This window comes from Carcharhinus amblyrhynchos, unplaced genomic scaffold, assembly GCF_965287045.1.
Source record: "Carcharhinus amblyrhynchos unplaced genomic scaffold, sCarAmb.v2.hapA scaffold_437, whole genome shotgun sequence".
NCBI lineage: Eukaryota > Metazoa > Chordata > Chondrichthyes > Carcharhiniformes > Carcharhinidae > Carcharhinus > Carcharhinus amblyrhynchos.
Genome location: NW_027650177.1, coordinates 55,400 through 73,880, shown reverse-complemented (window position 1 = coordinate 73,880; position 18,481 = coordinate 55,400). Strand labels below are relative to the sequence as shown.

Genomic DNA, 18,481 nt, shown 5'->3' with positions numbered 1-18,481 from the left:
GGGGTGTGTGGGGTCCTTGATTCTGCTGGCTGCTTTTCCCCGAGGCAGCGGGAAGCGTAGACAGAGTCAGTGGATGGGAGGTTGGTTTGTGTGGTGGGATTGGGCTACATTGACACAATCCTTTGGAGTTTATTGGGATACTGCGAAAAGAATGGAAATTTCTTCACCCAGACGATGACCCTCCCCTTCCCCCCCGGACAAATGGCCGAATGATTCAATAATGATTCCCCGTCTCATTCTCCCTTCCAAAGCCAACAATCTCACACTTTCCCAGGGGGAACTCCATCTGCCAATCCCCTCGGTCTCTACACCCACTCACGCCAGTCGGGAACTATGGCAGGATGTCTGGGAACATAAGAACATAAGAAATAGGAGCAGGAGTAGGCCATCTAGCCCTTCGAGCCTGCCCCGCCATTCAATAAGATCATGGCTGATCTGTTGTGTCACAGTTCCACTTTCCCGCCCTCTCCCCATAACCCTTAATCCCCTCGCTTATCAAAAACCCATCAACCCGCGTCTTAAAAATATTCAGCGAGGCAGCCTCCGCCACTTCAACGGGCAGAGAATTCCAGAGATTCACCACCCTTTGAGTGAAGAAGTTCCTCCTCAACTCCGTTCTAAACCGCACCCCCTTTATCTTGAGCCGCTGACATTGACACGGCAATGAAGTTACTGTGAAAAATCGCCACCCTCCAGTCCGGGTTACACTGAGGGAGGGTTTAGCACGGGGAACTGTACCCGTCTTTCGGACTGTGGTGGGGGGTGGAGCTTGGAGGGAAAACCCACGCAGACACGGGGGGAACATGCAGAACCGAGCCCAGAGGGAAAACCCACGCACACACGGGGGAACATGCAGAACCGAGCCCCGGAGGGAAAAACTCACGCAGACACGGGGGGAACATGCAGTACCGAGCCCGGAGGGAAAAGCCCACGCAGACAAGGGGGGAACATGCAGAACCGAGCCCGGAGGGAAAAACCCACGCAGACACAGGGGGAACATGCAGAACCGAGCCCGGAGGGAAAAACCCACGCAGACACGGGGGGAACATGCAGAACCGAGCCCCGGAGGGAAAAACCCACGCAGACACAGGGGGAACATGCAGAACCGAGCCCGGAGGGAAAAACCCACGCAGACACGGAGGGAACATGCAGAACTGAGCCCCAGACAGAAAACTCACATAGACACGGGGAGAACATGCAGAGGTGAGCCCAGAGGAAAAACCCATGCAGACATGGGGGGAACATGCAGAACCGAGCCCGGGGAATCGAACCCGGGTCCCTGGCGCGGCGAGGCAGCAGGGCTCACCCCGCTGTGCCACCCCGAGTGTCCTGGGTTTGCGGGAAGATGGGGGCGAGCTGGTCACACGGGAGGAGAAACGGCAGACGCAGTTTAGCCCGGAAAAACGCCAGGTGTGAACGCTTTGGAAGGGGGAATGAACAAGGATGGACGCTGTGAAAGGTCTGGGACTGAGTGGGGGGTTCCGAAGAACGGAGGGACCCTGGGTGTGTTTGCCCACAAGGATTGGCGGGTGTGTGGGGGGGGTGGGGGGGGCACGTTCGTAGAGGGTGGCGAGAAAGGAATGTGGGGACACTCCCCTTTCTCAATCCGGGGTACAGATTACAGAAGGAGGGAGGCCGTGTTGGATTGGTGACGGGGAAGCGATGGTCTCTGTGGGATTATCACTAGGCTATTAATCCAGGGACTCAGCCAATGTTCTGGGGGACCCGGGTTCCATTCCCACCACGGCGGAATCCCAACTCAATAAAATAATCTCCGGGATTAAGAATCTACGGATGACCCCGTGTCAGGAAAACCCACCTTTCGGGAAGGAAATCTGCCGTCCTTACCCCGGTCTGGCCTCCATGTGACTCCAGAGACACAGCAATGTGGTGAGACCGTAAGATATAGGAGCAGAACGAGGCCACTCTGCCCATCCAGTCTGCCCCCCCCATTCTATCACGGCTGATATTTTTCTCCTCCCCGTTCTCCTGCCTTTTCCCCTGATCTCCTTATTAATCAGGAACCGATCTATCTCTGTCTTAAAGACACTCAGTGACCCAGCCTCCTCTGCGGCAAAGAGTTCCACAGATTCCCCACTCTCCGGCTGAAGAAATCCCTCCCCATCTCTTGTTTTAAAGGATCGTCCCTTCAGCCTGAGGTTGTGCTCCCTCTGGGTCTAGTTTTTCCTACTGGTGGAAACATCCTCTCCACGTCCACTCTATCCAGGGCCTCGCAGTATCCTGTAAGTTTCAATAAGATCCCTCCCCCTCAACCTTCTAAACTCCCAACAAGTACAGACCCAGAGTCCTCAACCCGTTCCTCACACACGGACAATCTCTTCATTCTAGGGAATCATCCTGGTGAACCTCCTCCGGACCCTTTCCAAGGCCCAGCACATCCTTCCTGAGATACGGGGGGCCCAGAACTGCTCCAAATGGGGTCTGACCAGGGCCTCAGAAGTCCGTCCTTGATCATATATTCTCGACATGAATGATTGACCCCCAGCTGCCCTTGAAGGGCAACTAGGGACGGGCAATAAATTTTGGCCAGCCAGCGACGCCCAATTCCCACCAATGAATTAAAAAAATGTTTATAGAACTTTGGTGAGGCCACGGCTGGAGGACTGAGTGCAGTTCTGGTCTCCACATTATAGGACATAGAAAAACTACAGCACAAACAGGCCCTTCAGCCCACAAGTTGCGCCTGTCCTATCCCTACCTACCAGGCCTATCTATAACCCTCAATCCCATGTACTCATGCAGAAGTCTCTTAAAAGACCCCAGTGAGTTCGCCTCCACCACCACATCTGATTCCACTCACTCACCACCCCGAGTGAAAAACTTACCCCTGACATCTCTGTACCTGCTCCCCAACACCTTAAACCTGTGTCCTCTCGTAGCGACCATTTCAGCCCTGGGAAATAGCCTCCGAGAATCCACCCTATCTATACCTCTCAACAATTTATAAATCTCTATCAGGTTGCCCTCTCGATCTTCGTCTCTCCAGGGAGAAGAGACCGAGCTCCCTCAACCTATCGTCATAAGACATGCCTCCCAATCCAGGCAACATCCTTGTAAATCTCCTCTGCACCCTCTCAATAGCTTCCACATCCTGCCTGTAATGAGGCGACCAGAACTGCGCACAGTACGCCAAGTGGGGTCTGACAAGGGTCTTATAAAGTTGCAGCATTACCTCCCGACTCCTAAACTCAATCCCTTGATTAATGAAGGCCAGTACACCATACGCCTTCTTGACCACATCCTCCACCCGCGAGGCCGATTTAACAGTCCTGTGGACCCGGACCCCAAGGTCCTTCTGATCCTCTACACTGCTAAGAGTCCTACCCTTGATATTGTACTCCTTCATCCCATTGGACCTGCCAAAATGGACCACTACACATTTATCTGGGTTGAACTCCATCTGCCACTTCTCCGCCCAGTCTTGCATCCCATCTGTGTCGTCACGTGATCGCACCGGAGGGGGGTGCAGAGGAGATTCACCAGGATGCTGCCTGGGATGGAGTGTTTTGAGTTATGGAGCGGTGTTGAGTAGGCTTGGGTTGTTATCATTGGAGCAGAGGGGTGACCTGATCAAGGTGCGCACGATTGTAAGGGGAGCCACGGGCAGAGTGGAGAAGCCGTTCACCCTGAGTTGAAGGGTTAGTTACGAGGGGACGCGAGTTAAAAGTGAGGGAGTGTGAGGTTTAGTGGAGGGATTTGAGGTCCAACTCAGAGGGTGGTGAGGGTGTGAACTGCACGGCCTGGAGGCAAGATGCTTCACGCCCTTTAAGAAGTACCTGGATGTGTCCTTGGCATGTTAGAACATTCAGCGGCTCATAAATGGGATTAGATGGCAAGTCGGGTATTGGGGTGGATTCGATGGGCTGAATGGCCTCCTCCGCCCTGTACGATCCTCTCCCTGAACAAAGAACAGTCCAGCACAGGAACAGGCCCTTCTTCCGCCCTCCTGTCCCGATCGTGATGTCCCTGCCTAAACTAAAACCCGACGCCCTTACAGAGTCCATAACCTTCCATTCCCACCCTATTCACGTGTCTGTCGAATCTCCCCCTTAAACGTCGCGATCGTACCTGCTCCTCCCCGGGTGGCGAGTTCCAGGCACCCACCACCCTCTGTGTCAAAAATCTGCATCGTACATCTCCTTTAAACCTTACCCCTCACAGCTTCAACCTGTGCCCAGTGACTCTTCCACCCTGGGGGGGAAAATCTTCTGACTATCCACTCTGCCTCTCATAATCTTGTAGACTTCTATCAGGTCTCCCCTCAACCTCCAGTGAGAACAAACGAAGTTTCTCCAAACCTCTCCTTGTCGCTAATGCCCTCTGTACCAGGGGCAACATCCTGGTAAATCTTTTCTGTACCCTCTCCAAAGCCTCTGCATCCTTCTGGTAGTGTGGCGACACAGAATTGGACACTATATTCCAAGTGCGACCTCACTAAGGTTCTGTAAAGAACATAAGAGCATAAGAAATAGGAGCAGGAGGAGGCCATCTAGGCCTTTGAGCCTGCCCCACCATTCAATAAGATCATGGCTGATCTGAATTGGATCAGTTCCACTTTCCCGCTTTCTCCCCATAACCCTTAATCCCCTTGCCGACCAAAAACCTATCAACCCACGTCTTAAATATATTCAGAGAGGTAGCCTCCACCACTTCAACGGGCAGAGAATTCCAGAGATTCACCACCCTTTGAGTGAAGAAGTTCCTCCTCAACTCCGTTCTAAACTGAACCCCCTTTATCTTGAGGCTGTGCCCCCTAGTCCTACTGTCCTTTCTGAGCAGGAAGTGTCTCTCTACCTCTACCCTGTCCATCCCTTTCATTATCTTATACGTCTCTATAAGATCCCCCCTCATCCTTCTAAACTCCCACGAGTACCAACCCAATCTATTCAGCCTCTCTTCATATTTCAACCCCCTCAACTCCGGTATCAGCCGAGTGAACCTCCTCTGCACTCCCTCCAAGGCCAAAATATCCTTGCACAAGTGCGGCGACCAAAACTGCACACAGTACTCCAGCTGCGGCCTCACCAGTGCCCTGTACTGTTGCAGCAAGACCGCCCTACTTTTATTTTCAATCCCCCTCGCTACGAAGGCCAGCATCCCAATCGCCTTCCTGACCACCTGCTGCACCTGTAAGCTGGGTTTTTGCGACTCATGCACAAGGACCCTGAGGTCCCTCTGCACCGCAGCATGCTGCAGCTTTTTGCCCTTTAAGTAGTAGTCCTTCCTACGATTATTCCTGCCAAAGTGGATAACCTCACACTTGCTAACACTGTATTCCATCTGCCAGGTCCTCGCCCACTCGCTAGCCTATCTCGATCCCTCTGCAGACTTTCAACACCCTCCGCACAATTTGCTTTTCCACTTATCTTTGGGTCATCAGCAAATTTCAACACCATACACTCAGCTCCCTCCTCTAGATCATTTATATAAGTGGTAAATAGCTGAGGCCCCAGCACCAATCCCTGGGGCACTCCACTAGTCACCAACCGCCAATCTGAGTAGCACCCACTGACACCTACTCTGCCTCCTATTTGACAGCCAATCCTCTATCCATGCTAACATCTTTCCCCCAACTCCATGCCCCCTAACCTTCTGTAACAACCTTTTGTACGGCACCTTATAAAACGTCTTTTGAAAATCGAGAAACACCACATCCACCGGCTCTCCTCTATCCACCGCACTAGACACATCCTCATAGAATTCCAATAAATTCGTCAGACACGACTCCCCCTTAACGAATCCGTGCTGCGTCTGCTCTATCAAACAATTCTTCTCAAGACGCCTCGCTATTTCTTCTTTGATGACGGATTCAAGCATTTTTCCTTCAACAGACGTTAAAGAAACCGGCCGATAATTCCCCTAAAGCTGCAACATGACTTGCCAATTTTTAAACTCAGTGCCCCGGCCGATGAAGGCAAGCACGCCGTGTGCCTTCTTGGCCACCTTCTCCACCTGTGTTGCCACTTTCAGTGACCTGTGTACCTGTATGCTCAGATCCCTCTGCCTATCAGTACTCTGAAGGGTTCTGCCATTTACTGTATATTTCCAACATGCACTGGCAGGGTGGTACAGTGGGTTAGCACAGCGCCAGGGACCTGGGTTCGACTCCCGGCCTTGGGCCACCACCTGTGCGGAGTCTGCGCATTCCCCCATGTCTGCATGGGTTTCCTCCCACAGCCCGAAAGTCGTGCAGGTTCGGTTGATTGGCCCGACATAAATTGCCCCATAGTGTCAGAGGGATGCGCAGGGAAAATGTGTGGGGTGACGGGAATAGGATATGGTTCGGATTGCGAACGGTACAGACTCGATGGGCCGACCGACCTCCTACTGAACTGTAAGGATTCTATGCATCAGACCATCAAAGATGCACTGCCGCACATTTGTCCGCATGAAACTCCATATGCCACCTCTCTGCCCAAGTTTCCAACTGATCTACATCTTGCTGTATCCTCTGATGGCCGTCATCGCTATCCGAAAATTCACCAAATTTTGTGCAACATTCTAAACTGGGAACGCGCAACCTCGCTGGCCGAACCTTGCAGACATATTCCCGCTCCCCAAACCCTGACATATCCCACACCCCTCACTGGAACACTCTGATATATCCCACACCCCTCACTGTAACACTCTGATATATCCCACACCCCTCACTGTAACATTCTGATATATCCCACATCCCTCACTGTAACACTCTGACATATCCCACACCCCTCACTGTAACACTCTGATATATCCCACATCCCTCACTATAACACTCTGATATATCCCACACCCCTCACTGTAACACTCTGATATATCCCACATCCCTCAAAGTAACACTCTGATATATACCACACCCCTCAAAGTAACACTCTGATATATCCCACACCCCTCACTGTAACACTCTGATATATCCCACACCCCTCACTGTAACACTCTGATATATCCCACACCCCTCACTGTAACACTCTGATATATCCCACATCCCTCACTGTAACACTCTGATATATCCCACACCCCTCAGAGTAACACTCTGATATATCCCACACCCCTCACTGTAACACTCTGATATATCCCACACCCCTCACTGTAACACCCTGATGCATCCCACATCCCTCACTGTAACACTCTGATATATCCCACACCCCTCACTGTAATACTCTGATATATCCCACACCCCTCACTGTAACACTCTGATATATCCCACACCCCTCACTGTAACACTCTGACATATCCCACACCCCTCACTGTAACACTCTGATATATCCCACATCCCTCACTATAACACTCTGATATATCCCACACCCCTCACTGTAACACTCTGATATATCCCACATCCCTCAAAGTAACACTCTGATATATACCACACCCCTCAAAGTAACACTCTGATATATCCCACACCCCTCACTGTAACACTCTGATATATCCCACACCCCTCACTGTAACACTCTGATATATCCCACACCCCTCACTGTAACACTCTGATATATCCCACATCCCTCACTGTAACACTCTGATATATCCCACACCCCTCAGAGTAACACTCTGATATATCCCACACCCCTCACTGTAACACTCTGATATATCCCACACCCCTCACTGTAACACCCTGATGCATCCCACATCCCTTACTGAAACACTCTGATATATCCCACACCCCTCACTGTAACACCCTGATATATCCCACACACCTCACTGTAACACCCTGATATATCCCACATCCCTTACTGAAACACTCTGATATACCCCACACCCCTCACTGTAACACCCTGATATATCCCACACACCTCACTGTAACGCTCTGATATACCGCACAGCCCCTCACACTAACGCTCTGACATATCCCACACCCCTCAATGTAACACTCTGATATACCCCACGCCCCTCACTGTAACACTCTGATATATCCCACACTCCTCACTGTAACACTCTGATATATCCCACACCCCCTCACTGTAACACCCTGACATAACCCACATCTCTTACTGTAACACCCTGATATATCCCACAACCCTCACTGTAACACTCTGATATATCTCACACCCCTCAATGAAACAGTCTGACATACCCCACGCCCCTCACTGTAACACTCTGATATATCCCACACTCCTCACTGTAACACTCTGATATATCCCACACCCCCTCACTGTAACACCGTGACATATCCCCCATCTCTTACAGAAACACTCTAATATATCCCACACCCCTCACTGTGACACCCTGACATAACCCACATCTCTCACTGTAACACCCTGATATATCCCACAACCCTCACTGTAACACTCTGATATATCCCACACCCCTCACTGTAACACCCTGATATATCCCACATCCCTCACTGTAACACTCTCATATATCGCACACCCCTCACTGTAACACTCTGATACATCCCACACCCCTCACTGTAACACCCTGATATATCCCACATCCCTCACTGTAACACTCTGATATACCCCACAACCCTTACTGTAACATGCCGACATATCCCACATCTTACTGTAACACCCTGATATACCCCACACCCCTCACTATAACACTCTGATACGCCCCACACCCCACACTCTAACACCCTGATATGTCCCACATCCCTCACTGAAACACTCTGATAAATCCCACGCCCCTCACTGTAACACCCTCAAATATTCCACATCCCTCACTGTAACACTCTGATATACCCCACACACCTCACAGTAACACTCTGATATGTCCCACACCCCCTCACTGTAACACTCTGATATAGCCCACACCGCTCACTGTAACACTCTGATATACCCCACAGCCCCTCACTGTAACACTCTGATACATCCCACATTCCTTACTGTAACACCATGATATATCCCACATCTCTTATAGAAACACTCTGATATACCCCACACTGTAACACTCTGATATATCCCACACGCCTCACTGTAACACTCTGATATATCCCATACCCCCTCACTGAAACACTGTGATATATCCCACACCCTTCACTGTAACACTCTGATATATCCCACACCCCTCACTGTAACACTCGGATATATCCCACACCCCTCACTGTAACACTCGGATATACACCACACCCCTCACTGTAACACCATGATATATCCCACACCCCTCACTGTAACACTCTGATGTACCCCACACCCCGCACTGTAACACTCTGATATGCCCCACAGCCACTCACTGAAACACTGTGCTATTTCCCACACACCTCACTGTAACATTCTGATATATCCCACACCCCTCACTGTAAGACTCTGATATACCCCACACCCCTCACTGTAACACACTGATAGATCCCACACCCCTCACTGTAATACTGATATATCCCACACCCCTCACTGTAACACTGATATATCCCACACCCTTCACTGTAACTCTCTGATATATCCCACACCCCTCATTGTAACACTCTGATATATCCCACACCCCTCACTGTAACACCCTGACATACCCCACATCTCTTACTCTAACACTCTGATCATTCCAACACGCCACACTGTAACACTCTGATATACCCCACACCCCTCACTGTAACACTCTGATATATCCCACACCCCTCACTGTAACACCCTGACTTATCCCACATCTCTTACTGTAACACTCTAACATATACCACACCCCTTAAAGTAACACCCTGACATATCCCAAATCTTACTGTAACGCCGTGATATCTCCCACACCCCTCACTGTAACACTCTGATATGCCCCACACCCCTCACTGTAACACCCTGATGTATCCCACACCCCTCACTGTAACATCCTGATATATTCCACATCCCTCACTGTAACTCTCTGATATACCCCACACCCCTCACTGTAACACTCTGATATATCCCACACCCCCTCACTCTAACACCGTGACATATCCCACATCTCCTACTGAAACACTCTGATATATCCCACAACCCTCACTGTGACACGCTGACATAACCCACATCTCTTACTGTAACACCCTGATATATCCCACACCCCTCACTGAACCACTCTGACATACCCCACACTCTCCACTGTAACAGTCTGATATACCCCACAGCCACTCACTGGAACAACTTGATATATCCCACACCCCTCACTGTAACACTCTGATATATCCCACACACCTCACTGTAACACTCTGATATACCCTACACCCCTCACTGTAACACCGTCATATATCCCACACCCCTCACTGTAACACTCTGAAATATCTCACATCCCTCACTGTAACACTCTGATAATATCCCACACCCCGTCAGTGTAACACTCTGATATATCCCACACCCTCACTGTACCACTCTGATATACCCCACACCCCTCACTGTAACACCCTGATATATCCCACACCCCTCACTGTAACACTCTGACATATCCCACACCCCTCACTGTAACACTCTGATATATCCCACACCCCTCACTGTAACATCATGATGTATCCCACACCCCTCACTGTAACACTCTGATATAAACCACACCCCACACTCGAACACCCTGATATATCCCACATCCCTCACTGTAACACTCTGATATATCCCACACCTCTCACTGTAACACTCTGACATAACCCATATGTCTTGCTGTAAAACTCTGATATGTCCGACATCCCTTACTGTAACACTCTGATATATCCCACATCCCTCACTGCAACACTCTGATGTGCCCCAGAGCCCCTCGCTGTAACACTCTGATGTATCCCACACCCCCCACTGTAACACTCTGATATATACCACACCCCTCACTGTAACACCCTGATGTATCCCACATCCCTCACTGTAACACCCTGATATATCCCACACCCCACACTGTAACACTCTGATATATCCCACATCCCGTACTGTAACACTCTGATATATCCCACACCCCCTCACTGTAACACTCTGATACATCCCACATCCCTCACTGTAACACTCTGATATATCCCACACCCCTCACTGTAACACTCTGATATATTCCACACCCCTCACTGTAACACTCTGATATATCCCACACCCCTCACTGTAACACTCTGATACATCCCACATCCCTCACTGTAACACTCTGATATATCCCACACCCCTCACTGTAACACTCTGATACGTCCCACATCCCTCACTGTAACACTCTGATATATCCCACACCCCCTCACTGTAACACTCTGATATATCTCACGACCCTCACTGTAACACTCTGATATATCCCACACCTTTCACTGTAACCCTCTGATATATCCCACACCCCTCACTGTAACACTCTTATATACCCCACAGCCCCTCACAGTAACACCCTGATATACCCCACACCCCTCACTGTACAACTCTGATATATCCCACACCCCTCACTGTAACACCCTGATATATCCCACATCCCTCACTGTAACACCCTGATATATCACACATCCCGTACTGTAACAGGGATATACCCCACACCCCTCACTGTAACACTCTGATATATCCCACACCCCTCACAGTAACACTCTGATATACCCCACACCCATTACTGTAACACCCTGATATATTCCACATCCCTTAGTGTAACACTCTGATATACCCCACAGCCCCTCAATGTAACACACTGATGTATCCCACACCCCTCACTGTAACACTCTGATATATCCCACACCCCTCACTGTAACACCCTGATATATACCACATCCCTCACTGTAACACTCTGATATACCCCACACCCCGTCACTGTATCACTCTGATATATCCCACACCCCTCACAGTAAACACCCTGCTATATCCCAGAACCCTCACTGTAACACTCTCATATATCGCACACCCCTCACTGTAACACTCTGATACATCCCACACCCCTCACCGTAACACTCTGATATATCCCACATCCCTCACTGTAACACTCTGATATACCCCACAACCCTTACTGTAACATGCCGACTTATCCCACATCTTACTGTAACACACTGATATATCCGACACCCCTCACTGTAACACTCTGATACGCCCCACACCCCACACTCTAACACCCTGATATGTCCCACATCCCTCACTGAAACACTCTGATAAATCCCACGCCCCTCAGTGTAACATCCTCATAAATTCCACATCCCTCACTGTAACACTCTGATATACCCCACACACCTCACAGTAAGACTCTGATATGTCCCACACCCCCTCACTGTAACACTCTGATATAGCCCACACCGCTCACTGTAACACTCTGATATACCCCACAGCCCCTCACTGTAACACTCTGATATATCCCACACCCCTCACTGTAACACTCTGATATATCCCACACCCCTCACTGTAACACTCTGATACATCCCACATTCCTTACTGTAACACCATGATATATCCCACATCTCTTACTGAAACACTCTGATATACCCCACACTGTAACACTCTGATATATCCCACACTCCTCACTGTAACACTCGGATATATCCCACACCCCCTCACTGAAACACTGTGATATATCCCACACCCTTCACTGCAACACTCTAATATATCCACACCCCTCACTGTAACACTCGGATATATCCCACACCCCTCACTGTAACACTCGGATATACCCCACAGCCCCTCACTGTGAGACCCTGATATATCCCACATCCCTCACTGTAACACTCTGATATTCCCCACACCCCTCACTGTAACACCCTGATATATCCCACACCCCTCACGGTAACACTCTGATGTACCCCACACCCCGCACTGTAACACTCTGATATGCCCCACAGCCACTCACTGAAACACTGTGCTATTTCCCACACACCTCACTGTAACATTCTGATATATCCCACACCCCTCACTGTAAGACTCTGATATACCCCACACCCCTCACTGTAACACCCTGATATATCCCACACCCCTCACTGTAACACTCTGACATATCCCACACCCCTCACTGTAACACTCTGATATATCCCACACCCCTCACTGTAACATCCTGATGTATCCCACACCCCTCACTGTAACACTCTGATATAAACCACACCCCACACCCAAACACCCTGATATATCCCACATCCCTTATGTAACACTCCGATATGTCCCACATCCCTCACTGCAACACTCTGATGTGCCCCAGAGCCCCTCACTGTAACACTCTGATATATCCCACACCCCCCACTGTAACACTCTGATATATACCACACCCCTCACTGTAACACCCTGATATATCCCACATCCCTCACTGTAACACCCTGATATATCCCACACCCCACACTGTAACACCGATATATCCCACATCCCTCACTGTAACACTCTGATATATCCCACACCCCCTCACTGTAACACTCTGATACATCCCACATCCCTCACTGTAACACTCTGATATATCCCACACCCCTCACTGTAACACTCTGATATATCCCACACCCCTCACTGTAACACCCTGATATGTCCCAAACCCCTCACTGGACCACTCTGATATATCCCACACCCCTCACTGTAACACTCTGATATATCCCACATCCCTCACTGCAACACTCTGATATGTCCTACACCCCCTCACTGTAACACTCTGATATATCCCACACCCCTCACTGTAACACTCTGATATATCCCACACCCCTCACTGTAACACTCCGATATATCCCACACCCCTCACTGTAACACTCTGATATATCCCACATCCCTCACTGCAACACTCTGATATGTCCTACACCCCCTCACTGTAACACTCTGATATATCCCACACCCCTCACTGTAACACTCTGATATACCCCACACCCCTCACTGTAACACTCTGATATATCCCACACCTCTCACTGTAACACTCTGATATATCCCACATCCCTCACTGCAACACTCTGATATATCCCACATCCCTCACTGCAACGCTCTGATATATCCCACACCTCTCACTGAAACACCCTGATATATCCCACATCCCTCACTGTAACACTCTGATATACCCCACACACCATCACTAAAACACTCTGATATATCCCACGCCCCTCACTGACACACTCTGATATACCCCACACCCCTCACTGTAACACTCTGATGTATCCCACACCCCTCACTGTAACACTCTGATGTATCCCACACCCCTCACTGTAACACTCTGATATATCCCACACCTCTCACTGAAACACCCTGATATATCCCACATCCCTCACTGTAACACTCTGACATATCCCACACTCCTCACTGTAACACTCTGATATATCCCACACTCCTCACTGTAACACCCTGATATATCCCACAACCCTCACGGTAAAACTCTGACATACCCCACACCCCTCACTGTAACACCCTGATATATCCCATAACCCTCACTGTAACACTCTGATATACCCCACACCCCGTCAGTGTAACACCCTGATATATCCCACACCCCACACTGTAACACTCTGATATGCCCCACACCCCTCACTGTAACACCCTGATGTATCCCAGCCCCCTCACTGTAACGTCCTGACATATCCCACATCTCTTACTGTAACACTCTGATATATCCCACACCCCTCACCGTAACACTCTGATATATCCCACATCCCTCACTGTAACACTCTGATGTATCCCACACCTCTCACTGTAACACCCTGACATATCCCACATCTCTTACTGTAAAACTCTGATATATCTCACATCCCTCACTGTAACACTCTGATATATCCAACACCCCTCACTGTAACACTCTGATATATCCCACATCCCTCACTGTAACACCCTGATATATCCCACACATCTCACTGAAACACCCTGATATATCCCACATCCCTCACTGTAACACCCTGATATATCCCACACCCCTCACTCTAACACCCAGAAATATCCCACATCCCTCACTGTAACACCCTGATATATCCCACACCCCTCACTCTAACACCCGGAAATATCCCACATCCCTCACTGTAACACTCTGATATACCCCACACCCCTCACTGTAACACCCGGATATATCCCACACCCCTCACTGTAATACTCTGATATACCCCACACCCCTCACTGTAACACCCTGATATATCCCACACCCCTCACTGTAACACTCTGACATATCCCACACCCCTCAATGTAACACTCTGATATATCCCACACCCCTCAGTGTCACACTGATATATCCCACACCCCACACTGTAACACCCTGAAATATCCCACATCTCTTACCATAACACTCTGATTATTTCAACACGCCCAACTGTAACACTCTGATATACCCCACACCCCTCACTGCAACACTCTGATATATCCCACACCCCTCACTGTAACACTCTGATATATCTCACACCCCTCACTGTAACACTATGACATATCCCACCCCCTTACTGTAACATGTTGACATATCCCACATCTTACTGTAACACCCTGACATATCCCACGCCCCTCACTGTAACACTCTGATACGCCCCACACCCCTCACTCGAACACCCTGATATATTCCACATCCCTCACTGTAACACTCTGATGTACCCCACGCCCCTCACTGTAACACTCTGATATGACCCACACCCCCTCACTGTAACACTCTGATACATCCCACATCCCTCACTGTAACACTCTGATATATCCCACACCATTCACTGTAACCCTCTGATATAGCCCACACCCCTCACTGTAACACTCTGATACATCCCACATTCCTTACACTAACACCCTGATATATCCCACATCTCTCAGTGAAACACTCTGATATACCCCACACTGTAACACTCTGATATATCCCACACTCCTCACTGTAACACTCTGATATATCCCACACCCCCTCACTGAAACACTGTCATATATCCCACACCCTTCACTGTAACACTCTGATACATCCCACACCCCTCACTGTAACACTCGGATATATCCCACACCCCTCACTGTAACACTCGGATATACCCCACAGCCCCTCACTGTGACACCCTGATATATCCCACATCCCTCACTGTAACACTCTGATATACCCCACACCCCTCACTGTAACACCCTGATATATCCCACACCCCTCACTGTAACACTCTGATATACCCCACACACCGCACTGTAACACTCTGATATATCCCACACCCCTCACTGTAACACCCTGATATATCCCACACCCCTCACTGTAACACTCTGATAATATCCCACACCCCTCACTGTAACGTCCTGACATATCCCACATCTCTTGCTGTAACACTCTGATATATCCCACACCCCTCACTGTAACACTATGATATATCTCACACCCCTCCCTGTAACACTCTCACATATCCCACCCCCCTTACTGTAACATGCTGACATATCCCACATCTTACTGTAACACCCTGACATATCCCACACCCCTCACGGTAACACTCTGATATGCCCCACACCCCTCACTGTAACATCCTGATATATTCCACAACCCTCACTGTAACACTCTGATATACCCCACACCCCTCACTGTAACACTCTGATATGACCCACACCCCCTCACTGTAACACTCTGATACATCCCACATCCCTCACTGCAACACTCTGACATATCTCACATCCCTCACTGTAACACTCCGATATATCCCACACCTTTCACTGTAACCCTCTGATATATCCTACACCCCTCACTGTAACACTCTGATATACCCCACAGCCCCTCACAGTAACACCCTGATATACCCCACACCCCTCACTGTACAACTCTGATATATCCCACACCCCTCACTGTAACACCCTGATATATCCCACATCCCTCACTGTAACACCCTGATATATCCCACATCCCGTACTATAACACGGATATACCCCCACCCCTCACTGTAACACTCTGATATATCCTACACCCCTCACAGTAACACCCTGATATATCTAACATCCCTTACTGTAACACTCTGATATATCCCACACCCCTCACTTTAACACTCTGATATATCCCACACCCCTCACTGTAACACTCTGATATATCCCACATCCCTCACTGTAACACTCTGATATACCCCACACCCCGTCACTGTATCACTCTGATATATCCCACACCCCTCACTGTAACACTCGGATATATCCCACACCCCTCACTGTAACAACTTGATATATCCCACACCCCTCACTGCAACACTCTGATATATCCCACACACCTCACTGTAACACTCTGATAATATCCCACACCCCGTCAGTGTAACACTCTGAGATATCCCACACCCTCACTGTACCACTCTGATATACCCCACACCCCTCACTGTAACATCCTGATATATCCCACACCCCTCACTGTAACACTCTGACATATCCCACACCCCTTACGGTAACACCCTGACATATCCCACATCACTTACTGTAACACCCTGATATATCCCACACCCCACACCGTAACACTCTGATATGCCCAAACTCCTCACTGTAACACCCTGATGTATCCCACACCCCTCACTGTAACACTCTGATATAAACCACACCCCACACTCGAACACCCTGATATATCCCACATCCCTCACTGTAACACTCTGATATATCCCACACCTCTCACTGTAACACCCTGACATAACGCACATGCCTTACTGTAAAACTCTGATATGTCCGACATCCCTGACTGTAACACTCTGATATATCCCACACCCCCCACTGTAACACTCTGATATATACCACACCCCTCACTGTAACACCCTGATATATCCCACATCCCTCACTGTAACACCCTGATATATCCCACACCCCACACTGTAACACCGATATATCCCACATCCCTTACTGTAACACTCTGATATATCCCACACCCCCTCACTGTAACACTCTGATACATCCCACATCCCTCACTGTAACACTCTGAAATATCCCACACCCCTCACTGTAACACTCTGATATACCCCACACCCCTCACTGTAACACCCTGATATATCCCACACCCCTCACTGTAACACCCTGATATGTCCCACACCCCTCACTGGACCACTCTGATATACCCCACACCCCTCACTGTAACACCCTGATATATCCAATTTTTCTTCCTGTAACACTCTGATGTACCCAACACCTCACACTGTAACACTCTGATAAATCCCACACTCCTCACTGTAACACCTTGACATATCCCACATCTCTTCCTGTCACACCGATATATCGCACACCCCTCACTGTAACACTCTGATATATCTCACACCCCTCACTGTAACACACAGACATATCCCACACCCCTTGCTGTAACATGCTGACATATCCCACATCTTACTGTAACACCCTGATATATCCCACACCCCTCACTGTAACACTCTCATACGCCCCACACCCCTCACTGTAACACTCTGATGTATCCCACACCCCTCAGTGTCACACTGATATATCCCACACCCCTCACTGTAACACCCTGACATATCCCACATCTCTTACTATAACACTCTGATTATTCCAACACGCCTCACTGTAACACTCTGATATACACCACACCCCTCACTGTAACACCCTGACATATCCCACATCTCTTACTGTAACACTCTGATATATCCCACAGCCCTCACTGTAACACTCTGACATATCCCACACCCCTTCCTGTAACATGCTGACATATCCCAAATCTTTCTGTAACACCCTGATATATCCCACACCCCTGACTGTAACACTCTGATACGCCCCACACACCTCACTCTAACACCCTGATATATCCCACATCCCTCACTGTAACACTCTGAAAGATCCCA

At 49.3% G+C, this 18,481-nt stretch overlaps 1 protein-coding gene across 1 annotated transcript in view; it reads right to left on the bottom strand.

Moving 5' to 3' along the window:
• Positions 1–18,481, bottom strand: part of LOC145339386 (uncharacterized) — a 60,261-nt gene that overhangs the window by 3,969 nt on the left and 37,811 nt on the right. The gene's annotated exons all lie outside the window — the stretch shown is intronic.